Source organism: Rattus norvegicus, chromosome 1 (genome assembly GCF_036323735.1).
Source record: "Rattus norvegicus strain BN/NHsdMcwi chromosome 1, GRCr8, whole genome shotgun sequence".
Lineage (NCBI taxonomy): Eukaryota > Metazoa > Chordata > Mammalia > Rodentia > Muridae > Rattus > Rattus norvegicus.
Window position 1 is genome coordinate 73,906,138 of NC_086019.1, and position 18,097 is coordinate 73,924,234.

An 18,097-nucleotide genomic window follows, 5' to 3' on the forward strand; every position below is an offset into this window, starting at 1 on the left:
TTTGATTATTTCATGCCTTCTACTCCCCCTGAGTGTATTTGCTTCTTTTTGTTCTAGAGCTTTTAGGTGTGCTGTCAAGCTGCTGACATATGCTCTCTCCTGACATATGCTCTCTCCTGACATATGCTCTCTCCTGTTTCTTTCTCCATGCACTCAGAGCTATGAGTTTTCCTCTTAGCACAGCTTTCATTGTGTCCCTTAAGTTTGGCTATGTTATACCTTCATTTTCATTAAATTCTAAGGAGTCTTTAATTTCTTTCTTTAATTCTTTCTTGACCAGATTATCATTGAGTAGAACATTGTTCAACTTCCATGTATACATGGGCGTTCTTCCCTTATTGTTATTGAAGACCAGCTTTACCCTGTGGTGGTCTGATAGGACGCATTGGATTATGTCTATCTTTCTGTATGTGTTGAGGCATGTTTTTTGACAGATTATATGGCCAATTTTGGACAAAGTACCATGAGGTGGTGAGAAGAATGTATATCCTTTTGCTTTATGATAAAATGTTCTATAGATATCTGTTAAGTCCATTTGGTTCATGACTTCTCTTAGTCTGTCTATGTCTCTGTTTTATTTCTGTTTCCATGATCTGTCCATTGATGAGAGGGTGGTGTTGAAATCTCCTACTATTATTGTGTGAGGTGCAATGTGTGTTTTGAGCTTCAGTAAGGTTTCTTTTATGTATGTAGGTGCCCTTGTATTTGGAGCATAGATATTTAGGATTGAGAGTTTATCTTGGTGGATTTTTCCTTTGACGAATACGAAGTGTCCTTCCTTATCTTTTTTGATGACTTTTAGTTGAAAATCGATTTCATTCGATATTAGAATGGCTACTCCAGCTTGCTTTTTCTGACCATTTGCTTGGAAAGTTGTTTTCCAGCCTTTCAGTCTGAGGTAGTGTCTGTCTTTGTCTCTGAAGTGTGTTTCCTGTAGGCAGCAGAATGCAGGGTCCTCATTGCATATCCAATTTATTAATCTATGTCTTTTTATTGGGGAGTTGAGACAATTGATATTGAGAGATATTAAGGAATAGTGATTATTGCTTCCTGTTATATTCATATTTGGATGTGAGATAATGTTTGTGTGCTTTTCTTCTCTTTGTTTTGTTGCCAAGACGATTAGTTTCTTGCTTTTTCTAGGGTGTAGCTTGCCTCCTTATGTTGGGCTTTAACATTTATTATCCTTTGTAGGGCTGGATTTATAGAAAGATATTGTGTAAATTTGGTTTTGTCATGGAATATCTTGGTTTCTTCATCTATGTTAATTGAGAGTTTTGCAGGATACAGCAACTTGGGTTGGCATTTGTGTTCTCTTAGGGTCTGTATGACATCTGTCCAGGATCTTCTTGCTTTCATAGTCTCTGGCGAGAAGTCTGGTGTGATTCTGATAGGTCTGCCTTTATATGTTACTTGTCCTTTTTCCCTTACTGCTTTTAATATTCTTTCTTTATTTTGTGCATTTGGTGTCTTGCCTATTATGTGACGGGAGGAGTTTCTTTTCTGGTCCAATCTATTTGGAGTTCTGTAGGCTTCTTGTATGCTTATGGGCATCTCTTTCTTTAGGTTAAGGAAGTTTTCTTCTATGATTTTGTTGAAGATATTTACTGGTCCTTTGAGCTGAGAGTCTTCACTCTCTTCTATACCTATTATCCTTAGGTTTGATCTTCTCATTGAGTCCTGGATTTCCTGTATGTTTTGGACCAGTAGCTTTTTCCGTTTTACATTATCTTTGACAGTTGTGTCGATGATTTCTAAGGAATCTTCTGCTACTGAGATTCTCTCTTCTATCTCTTGTATTCTGTTGGTGATGCTTGTATCTATGGCTCCTTGTCTCTTCCCTTAGTTTTCTATATCCAGGGTTTTTTCTCTGTGTTCTTTCTTTATTGCTTTTTTTTTTTCTTTATTAACTTGAGTTTTTCTTATTTACATTTCGATTGTTATTTCCCTTCCCGTTTTCGGGGCCAATCCCCCTAACCCCTCACTCTCCCCTTCTATATGGGTGTTCCCCTCCCCATCCTCCCCCCTTTACCGTCCTCCCCCACAATCATGTTCACTGGGGGTTCAGTCTTGGCAGGACAAAGTGCTTCCGCTTCCACTGGTGCTCTTACTAGGCTATTCATTGCTACGTATGCAGTTGGAGTCCAGGGTCAGTCCATGTATAGTCTTTGGGTAGTGGGTTAGTCCCTGGAAGCTCTGGTTGGTTGGCATTGTTCATATGGTGTCTCAAGCCCCTTCAAGCTCTTTCTGTCCTTTCTAAGATTTCTTCAACAGGGGTCCCATTCTCAGTTCAGTGGTTTAATGATGGCATTTGCCTATGTATTTGCTGTATTCTGGCTGTGTCTCTCAGGAGAGATCTACATCTGGTTCCTGTCAGCCTGCACTTCTTTGCATCCATCTTATCTAGTTTGGTTAGCCCTATCTATCTAAGTAGGATTGGTAAACATCTTTTCCCAATCTGTAGGTTTCCGGTTTTTCCTGTTGAAAGTGTCCTGAGTCTTACAAAAGCATTTCAATTTTATGAGATCTCATTTGTCTATAGTTGCTCTTAGAGCCTAAGCCATTGGTGTTCTGTTCAGGATAATTTCACCTGTGCAGATATGTTCAAGGCTCTTTCCCACTTTTTCTTTTTCATAGATTCATTATATCTGTTTTTATGTGGAGGTACTTGATCTACTTGACCGTGAGCTTGTACAAGGAAACAAGAATGGACAAATTTCCATTATTCTACAGACTGACACTTCAGGAAGCACCATCTGCTGAATATGCCTTTTATTTTATCTATCTATCTATCATCTATCTATTTATCTATCTATCTATCCTTTAATCATTTTTTATAGTCCATATTTTATCTCTCTCCTAGCCTACCCTAGACTATTCCACACCCCTGTGCTCCTCTAACCCCAGTCTCCAAAAGCATGTCTGTACACACTCAATCCACCAGACTACCCCACTCCTTAGGGCCTCAAATCTCTTGAGGGTTAGGTACATCTTCTCTAACTGAGTTCAGATTGGGCAGTCCTCTGCTATGTATGTACTGGGGGTCTCATATCAGCTGGTGTATTGTGCCTGGTTGGTGGCTCAGCTTCTTAGAAATACCAACAGTCCAGTTTAGTTGAATCTGCTGGTCTTCCGATGGCGTTAACCTCCTCAGCTTCTTTCAGCTTTTCTGTACTTCCATCTCAGTGGGCACCAGCTTCTGTCCATTGATTAGGAGTAAATATCTGCATCTGACCGTTTCAGCTACTTGTTGAGCCTTTCTGAGGGCAATCATAGTAGGTCCTAGTTTCTAAGCACACAATAGCATTAGTAATAGTCTCAGAACTTGGAGCCTCCCCCTAAGCTAGAACACATTTTGGACCTGTTATTGGACCTCCTTTTCCTCAGGCTCTTCTCTATTTTTTCCTACAGTTCTTTCAGATAGGGACAATAATAGGTCAGAGTTTTTGACTGTGGGATGACAACGCCATCCCTTCACTTGATGCCCTGTCTTTTTACTGAAGGTGGGCTCCATAAGTTCCCTCTCCCCATTGCAGGGCATTTCATCTAAGTTCTCCCATTTGAGTTCTGAGAGTCTGTAACCTCATAGGTCTCTGGTACATTCCAGAGTGTCTTCCCACCTCCTATCTTCCATGTTTGCCTGTTTCCTTTCTTTCTGCTGGCCCTCAGGGGTTGAGTCCTTATTGAAGACCAGTCTTAGTCTGTCATGATCTGATAGGATGCATGTTATTATTTCAATCTTCTTGAATTGGTTGAGAGATGTATTGTGACCAATTACATGCTCAATTTTGGGGAAGTACCATGAGTTCCTGAGAAGATATATTCTCTTATTTTAGACTGAAATGTTCTGTAGATATCTGTTAAATTCAGTTGGTTCATGACTTCTCTTAGTTTACCTGCATTTCTGTTTAGTTTCTATGCTCTGTCCAATGGTGAGAGTTGGATGTTGAAGTCTCCCAATGCTTTCAGCTTTAGTAATGTTTCCTGTACAAGTATGGGTATCCTTGGATTTGGGGCATAGATGTTCATAATTGAGAGTATTCTGGGCTTGCATTTTGATCTTTTAGTGTCTTTATGGCATCTGCCCAAGATCTCCTTGCTCTTAGACTGTCTGTGGAGAAGTCTGGTGTAACTCTGATGTCTGCCTTTATATGTTACTTGACCATTATCCCTTAATGCTTTTAATAATTTTCTTGGTTTTGTACATTTGGTGTTTTGATTACTATGTAACAGGAAGAATCCCTTTTCTGGTACATTCTAGTTTGCATTCTGTAGGCTTCTTGTGTTTTTATGGGCATCTTTTTCTTTAGGTAAGGGAAGTTTTCTTCTATAATTTTGATGAAGATATTTACTGGCACTTTGAGTTAGGAATCTTTGCACTCTACTATGCCTATTATTCTTAGGTTTGGACTTTTCATTGTGTACTGAATATCTTGGATGTTTTGGGTTAGGAGATTTTTGCATTTTCTTTGACTATTATATCAATGTTTTCTATGGTATCTTCTACACCTGATAATCTCTCTTCTATTTCTTGTTGGTGATGCTTGCATCTATAACTCCTGATGTCTTTCACAGGTTTTCTATCTTTAAGACTGTCTCCCTTTGTGATTTATTATTTTTATTATTAGATTGTGAATGGTATTGTTCAATTCCTTCACCTCTTTGGTTCTACTTTCCTGTATTTCTTTAAGGGATTTATGTGTTTCCTTTTTAATGACCTCTACCTGTTTATCTCTGTTCTCCTGTATTTCTTTAAGAGAGGTATTAATGTCCTTCCTAAAGTCTTCTGTTATCATCACGACAAGTGATTTAAATCAAAATATGGCTTTTCAGGTATGTTGGGGTATCTATGGCTTGGTGTGGTAAAAGAATAATTTTCTGGTAATTCCGATTAGCATTGGTTTCTGTGTTTACATTCTTGAGCTTCATTCTCACCATCTTGTTATCTCTAGTGTTAGCTGGCCTAGTAGTCTCTGACTGGAAACTGTTCCTCTTGTGAGCCTGTGAGGTTGGGTGTGTCAACATTCCTGGTAGTCAAAGTTTTGTTGACAGGATTGGGGTAGTGAAGTGTATAACACAGGGTCATCTTCATGGTGCAGATGAAAACAGGAAGGATCATTTTCATGGCTGTGCTGTGGTTCCTGGATCCACTGAGCTCTGGTAAGTCCTAATTTTGCCAGGTATTGCAGGGGTAATAGTGATCTCACTTGTGAGGTTGAGTGTGTCAACACTTCTGGTGAACAAGGTTTCTTTGGGAGGATTGGAGGAGTGTTGATGGCTGTAGCACAGGGTCAGCTCCCAGGTGCAGATGGAAACTGGAAGCACCAGCCCTCTCTTTAGGTTTTGTTTTTATACACGTCAAAAATCTTATTTATTTATTTATTTATTTATTTATTGTTTATTTAGTGTATGAGTGTTTTTTCAGTGTACAACACACATGCGTGTTACCCAGAGACCCAGAAGAAGTTATTAGATGCCCTTGAACCGGAGTTACAGGTGATTGTGAGCCATCTGATATTGATGCTGGTAATTGAACTCAAGTTCACTTTAAGATCATCTGGTATGCTAAACCTTTGCCATGCACACCTCACCATCATTGAAATCTTGTTGGAGGATGATGTAATATGAAGTCACTAAGTTGCTCAGGGTTCCCTGAACTTCACTGTGTTAGTAGGTAGGCAGACCCTACAATTGAAATCTTCCTGCCTCTTCTCTAAAGTAGCTGGAATTCCAGGTTAATGTCACTGGACTCAACTACCTGTTAATATTTACAGGTGTTTTATGCTGTACTGTACATGTACTGTTATCCTAATAGCATCATAAATATGATCCTGTGCTAGCATTGCACCTAGTATCAACAGAATTAGAGGTAGCAGTAATTCTTTTAAGATTTATGGGTACGTCTTTTCATGACTCTATGTAGGAGCAATACATGTGTGCCCTGCTTTCAGAGTCCATAAAGGGTGTCAGATTGCCTGGAGCTAAAGTTACAGACAGCTGTGAGATCCCTAGTATCGATGCTGCAAATGAAATATGGATCTTCTGCAAGAGCACCAAATACTCTTAAGTACTGGGCTATCACTCCAGCCCCATGAGTAATTCTTTAGAGTAATACATGTCACTTTTTTTGTTTTCTGCTAGGTAGTGGTGGAGTACACAGTGTAGGACTCTGGTGATGAGGTGGTGAATTTAAATCTGAGGCTCTCAGGACTTTCTAGCTCTCTAACTGTACGCACCTGCTGATAATAATGTCTAAAATGTCCTAAAAAGACTCTTGCTCTTTCTGAGGATAAAAATCTGATGGTTTAGGAGATTAACACTGGTAGCCTTACAGCAGAGAATTAAGCAATGTGGCCTTTGTTCTTTATCAGCAGGACTGCTGGGCTCTAGCTTTCAGCCTGCTAGTTGGAAGCCTCAGGAAATAAAAGGGACACTTTGAAAAGTAATTACACTACTTTCAGAAAAGGACCTAATAGCAGTCCCACTATAAAAGAGCTTAATAATCACTGTTATAATTTTAGGAATTCTTATAGAATCATCATTAGACTTAGGTCTTAATGTCTGAATAGAATCACTACAAGAAATGTACATCTTTGTAGATTTGTAGATATCTGTTCCAAAGGCATGGCTACTACTTAATGATAGTTATATATGTTTAATAATAACAGGAAAAGCATATCAATAGCAGGAATCTTTCCTAAATTTATTTACAGCCTTGCTTAATAAGGGGGAACCTGTCACAGATAGGATAATAATCCAGAGTCGGCCATCTCAGGAAGATCACCTGCTAGTTATTAGCCTGTACAATTATGGCTCCTGAAATTTTTCCAAGTTTCTAGCAGTGGTTCTGAAGCTGTGAGTTGAGACCCTTTTGGAGGTTCGATGACTATTTCACAGGGGTTATCCGAGACCTTAGGAAAACAGATATGTTCATTGGTATTCATAAAGTCACAAAATTAGAGAATTAGGAAAAATAACATTATAGTTAGAGGTCACCAAAAACATGAGAAACTGTATTAAATGATTTCATCGTTGAGACCATTGAGAACCACAGTGTTGTTTTAGTGAAACTTTCAATGGGATGAGAGTTAAAATGAGACCATACCAAAAAACTTGCCTTATTTATCACACAAAATGAACAGTATAGTAGGTGATAGTTTAGTGACCACATGCATATATGTAGATGGAGATTGGCATATTTCTGTGGACGCCAGATACTGATACCAAGTAACTTTCTTAATTACTCTCTACCTGATTTTGGAGACAGGAGTTTTCAGTAAACCTGGAGCTCAGCAAATTTGCCTAGACAAGCTGCCAGAGGCCACAGCAATACTCCTGTTTTTGCCCTGCCTAGTGCTAGGATTTCAGGGCTGTGCCATCATACCCTGCTTTTTGTTTGGTTATTTGTTTCTCTACCTATTTTATATCTTGGCCTCAGTTTCTCCTACCTCCTTTCCTCCCTGATCCCTCACAAACACACTTGCCCTTTCCACTATATCTAGTCCTCCCTTGTTACCCCTAAACAAATGAAGGGCTCTCAGAAATAGCAATTGAATGCAGCCTATCAAATTACAATAACACTAGGCACAATCCCTCATATCAAGGCTGGATGAGGCAATGCCATAGGAGGAAAATTGTCCCAAGTTTAAGCAAAAGAGTCAGTGGCAGTCTCTGCTCCTCCGTTAAGGATCCAACAAGAACACAAAGTTACACAATCATAACATATAAGCTGAGTAAGCAGTGGACCTCTAGTGCAGATTTCACACAGGGTCCATGGTTGTCCCTTTAGTCTCTATGAACATTTGTGAGCTCTGCTTAGTTGATTCTCTGGGTGTTTTCTCATGATGTCCTTGACAACTCTAGCATCTACACTTCTTCTTCCCCTCTTCAGTGGGGTTATGCTGGCTTGACCAATTGTTTGGCCGTGGTCTCTGCATCTGTTCATTTCAGCTGCTGAATGATGCCTTTGAAGGAGTTGCTGGATGATGCATGGCTCTTAAGACGATTGTGACAGGCAAAATTCTATTAAAATAGCAGAAAAATCATTAGAAATCATTTTTCTTAATTTCTTATTTCTTTCATCTTTTTCCTTTTCTTTCTTTTTAAATACAATTTAAACAGAACTTTTATTATAGCTTTGTGTATTATGCATTATGTATTATGCATATGCATATGTATTATGCATAAAAATTATATAAGAATATTGACATTCAAATTTATATATATACATATATATCAATATTCATCTCTATTTTTTTGTCTTTTATTTATCTTTTATTTTTAATTTATACAGTTTTTCTTAATTGGGTATTTCTTATTTACATTTCAGATGTTATTCCCTTTCCCAGTTTTCTGTCCATAATCCTCCTAACTTCTCGCCCTACCCTTCTAAAAGGGTGTTCCCCTCCCAATCAGCAGTCCCTTATTGCCACCCCAGACAATCCCCTACACTGTGGGTCCAACGTTGACAAGACCAAGGGCTTCTCCTTCCATTGGTGCCCAGCAAGACCATCCTTGGCTACATATAAAGTTGGAGCCATGGTTCAGTCCATGTATACTCTTTGGATAGTGGTTTAGTCCCTGGGAGCTCTGGTTGGTTGGCATTGTTGTTCTTATGGGGTTGCAACCCCTTCAGCTCTTTCATTCCTTTCTCTAATTCCTCCAACGGGGTCCAATTCTCAGTTCAGTGGTTTGCTGTTAGCGTTCACCTCTGTATTTGACATGTTCTGGCTGTGTCTCTCAGGAGAAATTTATATCCAGTTCCTGTCAGCATGCACTTCTTTGCTTCATCCATCTTTCTTTCCTTTTTTTTGGTCCTTTCCTTCCTTCTTTTCTTCTTTCTTCCTTCCTTCCTTTCTTTCTCTTTCTTTCTTTCTTTCTTTCTTTCTTTCTCTCTTTCTTTCTTTCTTTCTTTTTCCAGCTGTGTTTGGTATCCTTAATCTCTGACATGACCAGCTTTTAGTTTCTGGCCAACAACACAGTGACAGGTGTGGGCTCCTTCTACGGTATGTGACTCAAGTTAGACTAGACTGGTGGGCCACTTATACACATTCTATTTCACCATTACCCCAGCATATCTTGCAGGCAGAAGATATTGTAGGATAAAAATTGTGTGGCTGTTCTTCTTGCTTCTTATATCAACACTGAAGTTTCAACTTATGTCTTTACACCTGTGCAGCAATTTACCAGCTCAGTCAATTCCCCAATCATTTGCACCCTCCTTGTTCTTTTGTTACTAAGCTACTTGCATGATTTTCCAACAGATCCATTTTCTCTAAAGACAAATATATCTTCCTTAAGAAAAAAACTGGCATCTCTCTTTTCTCATTTTGGTTTTATGTGATGCTGGAAAGAGCTAAACAAGGTGGAATTCATGAAATTTAAGGAATTATTCATACTTGATATTCTTCAAATGGGCCTAAAACAGATTTCTTGGACCAAAGTAAAGGATGCATCTCAGGAAGACCTTGACATCTTATTGGTGAAACATTGTGATGGGAAGCAAGCCCAGTATACAACCTTCAAAGTCCTCCAGAAAATCAGTAGGGATGATCTCACTGAAGGGCAATAGGGAAGATTGTTGGTGAGTTGGTCAAAGCTGCTTTAAGATACTGAGGTTTGTGTCATGTTTTTGACAGCTGTTTTTATGCCCATCTACCTTAGGGACAGAAGGTGTCATGGCACATAATTTTCCCTGAGGAAGGAGTCAGCTTCATGTATACATGTTAGTTCTAGTCTGTGTATTCAAATATATAAGGGTAACAATCCTAACCTAGATGATTAAACTACTGCACAGGACATTATTAATGTTCTCTTCACATCTAAACTTGAGCTTTAACTCTAGAATAAAATAGTAGAACTGAGGATTTAGGGCAGCAACAAGCAAAGATACCTGTAAAAAATCATATTTATGGAATCTAGGGTGATGTCTTTGTCTGCAAGGTACTTGCTGTGTAAACTTGAAAATCTGCCTTGATGGTTAATCTCAGCAACCATATACAATCAAGGCATGATAGCAGTCTGGTCAGCTAGTTTACAAGTTCTGAGCTAGCTGAAAAATATTTGTCTCAAAAAATGAGATGGACCTCCTGAGGAGATGATTCAGTGTTTAAGAATGCTGGTTCTTACTGAAGAACTCGGCTTGTTTCCAGAATCTACCTAGTGGTTCACAACCATCTGTAATTCCAGTTTCAGGGGATTCAGCACATTCTTTTATTCTTTGAGGGTACTGCACACAGCTGGTACACATGCATGAATGCAAACAAAAGCACCCTTTCACCCATATTAAAAAAATAAATCTTTTTTAAGCAAATAGCAGCTGAAGAAAATACCCAATGTGAACCTCTGGTGTCCACATGCATGTGCACTCTACTCCTCCCCCTCTCACTACCCCACATACATGTCAAGTATGTATTTGAAATAGCTACATAATACAGTATGTAATAAGATTTCTTAGTCTTCATTGTTGCTTTAACATCAAAAGATTATAAAAGACAAGTCATGTTTCATAAACAGTATGATCCTAAAAGTCATACTTTAATTTATTCTGATAGATGATACCATGGATGCTTTAAGATTTAATGTATATTTTTGTCTTTGAGGTTTCAGTATCTTGCTATGATCATTTTCATTTTCCTTTGCTCATTATGCTAGGATTCACTGATAATCTTATATTTGTGACTAGAAAATATTCTTTACCCTTCATTCTACATTTGTTTAAACATTGTCTCTGTGTTGTTCTTTCTATCCCACCTTATTTTGGGATTCCAGTCACACATATTGAATCTTTAAACGATGGTCAAAATATGTATGAGAACTATTAGAAAACTACTTTATGTGTCTGTTAGAGTACCTGCATATGTGTGTCATGTGTGACCGTGCCACTGGAGGCCAGAAGAGGACATTGGTTCTTCTGGTACTAAACCAGCAGAAGGTGTGTGCTACCATGGGAATGCTTGGACCTAAACCCAGGTCTTCTGAGTGCTTTTAACCACTGAGCCATCTCTTGAGCTTCACATATTACATCTCCATACAATGTTTTGTGTTTCTCTCTTTTTATCTTTTCTTGGCTATAGGTTGGATTTTGTTTCTAACTGACCTTATGCCCTCCTTCCCCTGTGTAGCTATTTCTCATCAATATCAAAATCAGTGTTGGCTCCTTTTGACCTTTCTTACACATATCTTGATATGTACACATATGCACACTTGCATGACATAGTACACAAACGAAGATCAGAGAAAAACTTCTGAGTTAATTCTGCTTCTGTACTGTGAGGTTTATGGAAGAAACTGAGGACCTCATATGCCTTGTGACGAATGCCCTAAGACATCTCATTGGCCCCCATCTGGTGATTCTTAAATTTAGTTGAGACCTTTTATGAAGGTATACAATTTGCCTTGCTATTACTGTTTCCCTAATTGGTCAACTTACCTTTTATTATTATTGAGCACATTTTAAAAATTAACTGTTATACTTGGAATACAAAATGTTTCAATGTTTAATTTGTATGTATGTATGTATGTATGCATGTATGTGTGTGTGTGTATATATGTCATTGTGTTTTGCTTATAGTATTTCCCCACTGTGATTCTCCCTTCTCTCCTTTCCTTTCCCTCCCCCTAGCTTGTATAAGTTGAAAAAATTTAAGGTATCATTTCAAAAATTGCACATGTGCATGGATGTGTGCAGGGCTTTGTGTGTGAGTGCAGTGCTTGCAGAGTCCAGGCCTTCTAGAGATGCATCATATGCATAGGCACTGTGAGACAACAGATATGTATGTGTGCTAGAAACCATTTTCAGAATATCTTCTAGAGTAGCCAATGCCCTTAACTACTGAGGCTTCTCTCTAGTCCCATTATTCTATACTTTTAATATCAGTGTGACACTACCTATTTTCATTATTATGCAGTCAATCTTATGTTAAAAGTAATGCCATTTTTTAGTTTTCTGCTGTTATGCCAGCCATGTATAATTACACCGTTAGGTGTGCACATCTGAGTATGTGGCAGGAGTTAACAGACACTGATGTTAGAGTTTGGAGAGCCATGCAGTCCAACATACATTGTTGCTATTTTTGTTGTCTCAGTAAAGCAGTTGCACACAACAGAGAATACTATATGGTCCAGCATATTATCTATGAAAGTCATGCTTTTCATTTGGAATGAATATGTTTGTTTAATACACAGCAAGTCAAAGTAAAATAATAACTTGCAAATGATAGAAATAAACGGTATGTAGGTAGGATAGATATATAGATGATAGATAGATAGATAGATAGATAGATAGATAGATAGATAGACAGACAGACAGATAGAGATATCTAGATAACTAGATATCTAGATAGATGCCTAGATAGACACATTAATAGATACATAGATACATAAAAAGCAGCATCAAATTTGGCCTTCATAACTTCTGGGAGAAATTGATAGGGCCTTTCCTTCAGTCTCCTGAAATGCTTGCTGACAGGAGCCTTTATCTTGAGAGGCTATGCCAGAGCCTGACAAATACACAGGTGGGTGATCTCAGCCAACAATTGAACTGAGCAAGGGGTCTCCAACTGAGGAGTTAGAGAAAAAGTTGGAGGAGCTGAAGGTGTTTGTAACCCCATAATAAGAACAGTAATATCAACCAACCAGACGCCCTAGACTAAAACCACCAACCAAAATTTACACATGGAGGAACCCATGGCTCCAGTCACATACATAGCAGAGGATGGCCTTGTCTGGCATAAATGGGAGGAGAGGCCCTTGGCCCTGTGAAGGCTTGATGCGCCAGTGTAGGGGAATGCCAGGGCAGGGTGGTGGGAATGAAGTGAGTGCATAGGGGAGCACCCTATAGAAGCAGAGGGAGGGAGAATTGGATAGGAGTTTCTGGAGGAGAAATTGGGAAAAGAGAAAGCATTTGAAATGTAAAATAAAAATTACCCAATAAAAATGTTTCAGAGAGAGAGAGGGGGGGGGGAACAACTGGAGTCCCCATGCAAAGCAGAGATTATCCTCTAAAGCGATATTCCAGTTGAAAAACAAATAATGTTAGGAAGGTTACATACCCAAATCAGGCTCTCATAACATCATCATCATCAAAAAAAAAATCATCATCTCACAAAATCCAGCAGAAACCAGATTGGGGAGGGGGAGCTAGTTGGAACTCCCAATTGAGCTATCTCTCCAGTGGCTGAGTTTCACATTATTCTAATGTCAGCTTTATTACTCATTCCAGGTCCTTTTATATTCTGAGGCAACCTGTTATAAAAATCTGCTTGAAATAGTTCATAATGTAGGTGGTCTCAAGGATTACTCTTGAGCTGTTTTATTCTCTTCCCTTCCTGTTGCAGAGTTAGTGCTCAATCCATTCCCTGACAAGAACACAAGAAGGCACTGTTGGTAACATGATTTGGTCTGAAATGGGGTAAAGTGACAACCTCTCTTCAAGTGCCAGCTTCTGAAACAGCACATGACCGTTAAACGTTATAACATTCATGACACACAGAGAATTGCAACTCTGCTCCAGGGCCAGTGAAAATTTTTGCACATTAACTAGCATTGTTCTGGGCCCACAGACCACATTCATCATAAGGGGGGCAAAGAAATGGCTCAGTGGCTAGAAGTATGCCTCACTTTTGCAAAGAACCTGAGTTCAATTCCCAGCACCAATGTGGGACTGCTCATGAGACAACAGTAATCCAGCTCTGGGTATATTTCACAACTCTGCCTTCCAGAGGAAACCACAAACACATTATTAAAAAATATTTAAGTGTACATTCTGAAATAAAATATTGAGATAAGACTATATATGGGTAAATGTTTAACTCAATTTTGATATATTGTGGTTTTTCTCCCAATATGACTCAGTACACCCAAATATATATTGAGCTCATTTTAAGAAGTTGACATGTAATTGTTCTTGAAAGTTCAGCATCAGTATTCAGAATTTCTTCCGGGATGAATATGATCAATTTGAGAACCTTCTTGTACCAAAGGGAACTGAAGAGAAGCCACAATTGATGTTCCTGGAATTGGCAAGACTATTCTTTTGAAAATTTTCATGATTGGTCATAAGGCCTTGTGTTTCAGAATAAATTCTCCTACACCTTCTACTTCTGCTGTCAGGATGTGAAACAATTGAAGACAGCAAGCCTGACTTAACTGATCTCCAGACAGTGGCCCAGTCCCTCAGCTCCCATGGAAGAAATCCTATTCCAACCTGAGAAACTCTTATTTATCATTGACAGTTTAGAAGGGATGGAATGGGGTTTTACCAAACAGACGTCAAAGCTGTGTGACAACTGCATAGAGAGCAGCCAAACTGCTGAGCAGTTTTCTCAGGAAGATGATAGTCCCCGAATCATCTCTCCTCATCTCAGCTAATTTTGAGGTTTTTGAGGAATTGAAGGACTGGATTGAGTACACAAATGTGAGAACAATAACTGGATTCAAGGAAAGCGATATTAAGATATCTTTCCACACCTTGTTCCAAGATAGAAGAGAGCCCTGGAGGCCTTCAGTTTCATAAGAGAAAATGAGCAGCTGTTCACCTGTGATCTGCTGCATGGTAGCTACTTGTCTTAAAAAATGAGATAGAGAAGGTAAAAGACCCAGTCTCCATCTGCTGACGTACCACCTCCCTGTATACTACTCACATCTTCAATTTGTTCATTCCCCAAAATTTCCAATATCCAAGTGAAAAAAAGCCAACACCAGCTGCAAGGCTTGTATTTTCTAGCTGTGGCAGGCATGTGGACTGACACACCTGTGTTTAATTATGAGACTCTCAGGAGAAATAGAATCGTGGACTCTGATATCCCTGCATTGTTGAACATTGGAATTTTTGAACAGAGCAGGGATCTGAAAATTCTTACATATTCTGGCCAGGAGTTCTGTGCTGCCATGTTTTATCTGGTAGAGACCCACATGAACCACCCTAGTTAGGATGTTCACCATGTAGAAGATCTACTGTTTTCTAAAGAAGGTCAAAAGATGGTGTATTTGGGTGGCTGGGGGCTATTTCATTTTTGGCCTTTTACATGAATTGGAACACAAAAAACCTGGAAGCAATTTTTGGCTACCAGATGTCTCAGTAAGTAAGAATTGCTTCAGTGGCTAGAAATTCTATTGGACCCTGAACTAAAAGTAAATACCATGAAGTTCCTTTATTGTCTTTTTGAGATGGAAGAGGAAGTCTTTCTACAGTCAACAATAAAACGTAGGGAAGAGATTGGCATTGTGGCTAAGGATTATTATGATTTTATTGTTGCTGCCTACTGCTTAAACCATGGTTCTGCACTGAGAGACTTATCTATCTGAATCCAAAATGTCCTAAATGAAAGGATGGACCAGAGGTACATGTCAGACTATTCATTATCTTTATTTCTGTCCCATTTTCAGAACCTCTCCCTGTGCATTGCTGACTTATATAGACAGATTCAAAACTCTCTCTTCCTGGTTGTGCAATGCCAAGTGTTCAGTCTAGAAACCACATACACACAAACAACAAAAACAGACTCAACAGTGTGTATGTGTGTGTGCATGTGTGTGTCTGTGTGTGTATGTATATGTATATGTACATATATATGGACATATATATGGGCATACAGATGTCCATATATATGTTTATGTATGTACAAAAACACACACATATATAAAAAATGAATTCACCTCTTTTGGCAATAGCTTCCACTTTTGAAACTTTCACTTTTATTTTGTGTGTATGTGGCTATCTCTTAATATGCACACATGTCAAAATGGTATCAGTGGTCAGAAGAGGTCATCAGATTCCCTGGAAGTATACTTAAATAACTGTGGGTTCTGGGATCCAAATTCTTAATATCAGGAGGAACATAAGCACTCTTAAATTAACCAATGAATTCTCTCCAGTCTGATAGATGCCATCTTGAGCCCCAAATTGACTGTTTTAAATATATGCTATTTCATCTTTTTATTATTTATTTTGTGTTAATTGTTTTGAGACAGGATCTTACTATATAGCTGTACTGAGCTTGGAATTATGATATCCATCTACCTGTCTCCATAGTCCTGGAATGAAAGGCATGTGCCTCCATGCCTGAGTATGTTTCTTAATTATAGTTGATAGACATAGATAGATAGATAGATAGATAGATAGATAGATAGATAGATAGACAGACAGACAGATAGATGGGTGGATATGAAGTAGTAGAAATATTGTATCAGTTCATATGTACAGGGATCCAGGAAGAAGTTCAATTTACAGAGTATTGCCTGCTGAACTGCACATGTAAAAGATTTCTTCCTCAACATCATATAAAACTGAGTATAGTGGTACATGCCTATAATCCAAATTCTCTGATAGTGCACACCTGGGGGTGCACAAGAGACACCCTGCTCATCTTTCAGAACAGGAGAAGAGGATTTCCCTCTGATTCAGTGACATTTCCTCAGTGATTTTCTCCTGGATATTTGGAGGCTCCTATATGACTTAAATTTTACTTTTCTCTCTGATTGGGTTATCCTATTCTCCTCTGATGCTAGGACAGCTCTGAAGATAATTTGCTAGCTATCTGTGGCTTCTTGGTGCTACTCGCTACGTATTTTTCTTCCTTTCTTTTTTTTTTCTTTTAAAGTTTGTCTTACAATGTCACACAATAAACTCAACCATTGAAAAACCAAAAGCATGTTTACCATAGAAGCATACAGAATAACAGTATACAAGGCAGAAAAATAGGATAAAAGTGTACATATCAAGAACTTTAGAACTCCATACACATTCCCATACACTCCCACCCCCTTTTCTGTCACTAGCCACAAATCAGGAACACCATCTTTGCTTCTAACACCACAACACTGTCCACCATTGAATTTTATATGTAAAGCACATGTCATCAAATTCCTGCCACCAACAATATCTGAGAGTCATCTAGATATAATTTCTAGAGCAATAGAAGTTCCCTCAAGTTTACTCTCAGTAAAAATTTTAGCTCCTCAGGTGGAAATACTTCCCACAAATGATTCAGGAAGCACCTATCTTTCAGCACATGGAGTCATGTGTCCATAGACATTACACTCAGGGATGAGAGTTCTGAGTTCTATGGCATGTAGAGAGCCATGAAATCTGAACTAAAACAATGGCTTCCAATGTGGATATACCCATCTAGAAATCAACTTTCACACTCTATAATCAGTTCAATTTTAGGAAAATTTTAAATGAGTCTTACTCATTTTTTATTTCACATATGAATGTTTTGCCTGCATGTGTCTGTGTACCACATGCATACGTAGTGCCTGCACATGTCAGAAATCATAAGATGATGTGGATTTAGAGTTACAGATGGTTGTGAACTATCACATGGCAGATGAAGAATTCAGAACTTCTAGAAGAGTATGAAATGCTCATAACAACCTAGTGTTTTAAATTAATATAAATTCCTTCCATTTATTTATTTACACTGTATGTGAGTGCCTGCGTACATATGCTACATGCTACAGCATGCAAAAGATTATGTGAAGATGTGTAGCAAAACAGGACATCCTGTAGAAATTTGTTCTTTCCCTTCTCCATGTGGTTCCTGGGATAGAACTCAGGTTGTAGGGTTGACAGCAAGTGCCTTAACTGACTGATCCATTTCATTGACCAGTGGTGATCATTTTTTAAAGTGAAGAAGTCTACGAATGAGTAATAGAAAAACAGGACACAAGTGCACAAATTAAATACTGTTGTCCTGTGATAGTTTTAATGTCAACTTGACACAATCTAAAGTCACCTAAAATGGGCTTCTCTAGATAAGAATGTTCTCTGGCCATGTTTACAGATGATTTCTTTACGAAGTTAACTGAAGTGGTAAGACTTGTCCACAGTGAATTGCAACATTCCTCAGAAAGCAGTAGCGTGACCTGTACAGGAGTGGAGGAAGTTAATTGAGCACTAGCATGTGTACATTAATACACTGCTCTGTGCTCTTCATTGTGCATTCGATGTGACTATGATCCTAGGTATTTTTTCCTCTTCTGAATAGCCACAGTGATGACTCATAAGCTGAAACTTTGAATCCAGTAAGCATTTTTTTCTATTATTGCTTAGGTCAGATCATTTTTATCACAGCATATGGATCAAAATTAAGAT

At 38.6% G+C, this 18,097-nt stretch overlaps 1 pseudogene; it reads left to right on the forward strand.

Moving 5' to 3' along the window:
* Positions 1–5,090: 5,090 nt before the first annotated feature.
* On the forward strand, positions 5,091–17,630 carry Nlrp4b-ps3 (NLR family, pyrin domain containing 4B, pseudogene 3; annotated as a pseudogene).
* Positions 17,631–18,097: the final 467 nt, after the last annotated feature.